Genomic DNA, 4,753 nt, shown 5'->3' on the forward strand with positions numbered 1-4,753 from the left:
TATATATATATATATATATCGCTGTGAAGCGAAGTCCTCATATCTGTTTGTGGGCGTTGGACTTTCCAATGCAAAATGAGATCTACCTCCCTCCTGCCTAGGGGCATCCTAGCAATGTAAAGCGTGGTCCTTAAAGTTCTAGATATATCAAAATAGCGCAAAAGGCCTCTATTTTGGACTTACTAACTGTACTATATATCAATAATGCTAAGCGCTTATGGTATATGGTATACATTGGACTACAGACAATAATTAGGTCGCAAATAGCGATCAAATAGCCAATAGGAAAGTTATCAATATTTCGTCTCAGATCAAAGAATTGCGCTAGTTTGGTATATTTAGAACTTTCCATCCCACCTCTCCCCTGTAAAAAAGGAGCGACAACATGAGAAAGATATCAGGATCCGGGATTCGAACTGAGACTTCATCTCCTTCTTACTAGCAGATTTCCGTTCACCGAGCCATGATAGCTTCTTTGTTGTGCCTATTTCCTCTAAATTTCTTACACTCCTTATTTAAGGGCGTACGACTTTTCACGCGAAATGAGATCCATCCCACTTCCCCCTCCCCGCTTGGAAACAGGCAAAGTCAATTCGAAGATTTCCAGTGCAACGTAATTCGTGATAAAATAGAGAGAGAGACTTAGAATCCCCTTAAAAGGCACTAATTAATTTTAAAGGGACAAAATATAGAGATGTTCTAATTCGATATTTTAAAATATCTTATCATTACTGTTGATATTCGATTTGCATCAAAATTTTGAGTTTCCGAATCATAGCATATCATATCTAGAACCTAGATATTAATTTGCTATGTTTCCAAACAAAAACTATATTTTTTAAACTCATTATCAGCCTATTAACAGTCAGCACTTACAATTAGAAGGATTATAATTTATGTTATGTTTACTATAGGTTTTCAGCACCGGCAATGAATTTTATACAGCCAAAAAAGAAGGAGAACGAGAAAGGTGACAAAAGTAGGGATGAGCAAAAGTGCATAAATTTTCGATATTTTATATCAAATCATTTCCAATCATTATGCTGTATTGGTATTTAGATTTATCAATATGAAATATTGAAGGTGTGCTTCTTCCTATCAAAACATACATAATTTGTATGATAAAGAATAAATACTAAGTTCTTTTAATAAAAATAATTCAATTTTAGATGATAACATAGATGAATACAATTGAGTGAATAGACCCGTAATTTATTCCGGAGGAATATAATTGAATGGATCTATTAGTTTCACGTCAACTTTAAAAGGTAAAACTATAATGAAAATTTTCAAAATCTTTTTAGGGCAGAAATCCCAAAATTCGCATCTCAAAATACTACCTATAGCAAGAAAGTTTTCAAAAAATTAAGTAATAAAGTGATTCATAAATTTTTATTTTAAGCAACAATTTCTGAGAAATAATAGTTTAAATATAGTCAATTACTGACCTTACCTTTAAGTAGTCACCTGTGACTATTAGTGATCGCTTATCAACGCTCATTAATACTACTGCTACGCATTACATGGGCAGGTAGTCTATCTACCTAATCTAAATGTAATTGGCCATATTTAAATCCTTATTATAAACTGAAAAATCCTTATTATAAACTGAAAAATCCTTATTATTAACTAAAATATTGTTTAAAATAAAAATTTAAATACAACTTTTTTTATTTAATTTTTCGAAAACTTTCTTGCTACAATATTTTGACTGAGTCGCAAATTTTGGGACATCTTGCGTATTTGTAATCAGCGAAAAATTCTTTGCGCTAAATTTCAACGAATTTATGTTAGGAAAAATGTATGAATTAATTAATTACTCCACAGAATTAAGATGTTTAAGCAATATATATTTCTATTAAGATAAAATTTGTGAAATACACTTTTTTATATATTTCCTGTCTTAGCGCTTCATAGCTATTTGACTCTATGTACTTTTGAGCTTTAAATTTCGTGCTACATTGAAGTTCCGAATGCTCAAGCACACGCTAAATACGGATTAATGAATTGGGAGTAAGGTATTTTACTCACGCTGCGCATCCATCTACCCCACCGCGTATGTAGTATAGTTCCCATAGCAGCATTGACCGCTTCTATTTATATAACACGCTCATACCTTCGCCGCACCCCCACGCATACCATCTTCACGCTTCCATCCACTTTGCCATCCGCCCTCTCGCCTTGCATATACTCGTGAATGTATGAAAATACGACAGATAAATATATGTACGTATGTACATATCCCACGCGCAAGCACGCGCGCGCGCAAGTACACATGCGCACATACACACACACACACACACACACACACACACACACACACACAACTCGCAAAGAAGTATACGTGGGCAGATTATTAGCAAAGAAGCATTGACTTAAGGCAATTCATAGTTCGTTCTTATATTTAAAGACTGTCTTAAGTAATGTCTTAAAATGCTAATACAGTTCTCTAATTGGCTTATGACATCTTAAGACTGTACTTAAGATGTCTCAAATATAAGAATCGATTATGAATATCGGCCTTAGATTCGAGTAACTAGTGGCGCGATTTCCATCGATTCGACCTAGCTACGCGAAAAGAAAAGTCATTCATGGAAAAGAAGAAGAATGCAGAAGAAAGATATTTTCCAATTCTTGTTAATATGGCTAATGCCATATGTTTGTGCCTTTTTGTTCAATTTTTGGTATCACAAGAAATGATAATGAAGAAGTGGACGAACTCGCCGAGTTAAGAGCGATTCGATTTAAATCTATATTTAAATCTATATTTTTTAAAGAATACATTGTTACGAGAGAATTTTGCCTTTATTCTTCACAGATTTGGAGAACTTTCATTACAAACAAAAAATGTAGAAGAAAATGAAGATGAAGTTGATGATCAGAATCCATATTCGACAGCTAGTCCTGGACAGATGGTTGTAATATTTTTTTTTTTGATGGATTTTGAAACTTAGCCTTGCTCGTAAAGCGATTGAACGAAAATGATTAGATCCATAAATAAGAACTAATCACTCGATGAGCAAGCTATATTCTGAAATCCATCGAAAAAAAGTATTGCAACCTTTCTGTATCAATGACGTGTAAATCGTCTAAGTTTTAATCGGTAAAACATCTTTAGAATCTCCTTAATTAGCGACAGTTAATGAGAGCCGTGTTTTTTTTCAGGATCATCCTTGCCATTGGTTGTCACCAATTGGTAGTTAACAATATCAACACCATCATAAGTAAAACGTTATAACTTACAAGAGAATCCCACTTCGAAATTCCTATTGTTATAACAATAATGACATCATCACATTGTCGTTGCGCAGTTTCTTCACCATAGAAAATATCTGTAATGACAACAATGTTATTACTGTCATAACGAGTTACAGAATAGGAAAGAGAAATAGGCTATATTTCCGAATGAAACACCCTTTCGATTGAACTGAAATTTTACAGCTAATACTGTTATAATATATGTTGATTATTTATGAATATCTTTTATCGGATTTTTTTATAGTTTAAAATGTAAAAAATAAGAAACAAACATTATAACGATAAGTAGATAAATATAAAAGGAAGACCTTGCTGATGACCTTAACATATGTTATCAAAGATCTTGAATAAACTTCAAGAGAGATCTTAGTCATCGCTCATCATCCATTAAAAAATTATTAACAAAAAAACATTTAAGAAATAATCTTATTATTATATACAATATTAAGATTTCAACACTATCTTCTGCCTAGAGGCATCTGACTTTCCACGCAAAGCGAGGTCCATGCCATCTCTTCTTTGTCTAAGACCTTTTGTAGGCAGGGCGGGAGATGGGATGGACCTAAATTCACGTGAAAAGTCCAAAGCCTTTAGGGAAATGTGGAATAGTTATTAATATTGTAAATAGCAGAAATAAGATTTTATTTTTTAAACAAGTAAAAATTAAAATCTATAATGGTCGAAGTTGGATCTTAGTTGCTTAAATTTCCATGTGAATTTATATACTACGTATGTATCATTTATATAATCATTTGAACCGCATGCCGAATTGGTTTTTCGGACTTAGATACACAATTGAGCTATAGTAATTACAAATTAAAAAAAACAAGCAATTTTTAATTTGATGTTCAATCAGGTATTCTGTTAATGAAAGAATGTTAATGTACTAAAAATCTGTAATAAATTTATTGCGAAAAATATCTCATCCGGGAGTCGATCTTTAACATTCCTAATCTAAACCTTTAGATCACTGAAGCCTTAGTATTATTTTTCGGAATATGTAGAAACGTAACGCATTTTTCAGACAGCGTATAAACAGTAATATAGATTTATTATTTTTTAAACTTTTTATGTTAATACATACTTTTTAAGTTATTAACTTAATTTTAAGAGTAGCGAGCATCAGCTAGAACTTCTTGGAGATCACTCAGAGTCATGACCTTGACAACATATGTCAAAGTCATCGGAGAAATTTTCCCTAATTGTCATATTTATTATTATAATTTTTATTTCTCTTTTTTAATCTATATAAAATCCAAAGATAAGCTCTTCATAAATAATCACTATATATTGTAACAATATTACCTGTAAAGTTTTAGCTCACAGTCAGTTAGAAGGGTGCCCCATTCGAAAAAACATTCAAGAAATGTTATTTATACATTCAACATGCATCATATAGGTATTTTTAAATAAAATCTACGGACTCGCTTTTGTGTGTGTGTGTGTGTGTGTATATATATGTGTGTGTGTGTGTGTGTGTGTGTGTGTGTGTGTG

This window comes from Atta colombica, unplaced genomic scaffold (assembly GCF_001594045.1).
Source record: "Atta colombica isolate Treedump-2 unplaced genomic scaffold, Acol1.0 scaffold238, whole genome shotgun sequence".
Classification (NCBI taxonomy): Eukaryota; Metazoa; Arthropoda; class Insecta; order Hymenoptera; family Formicidae; genus Atta; species Atta colombica.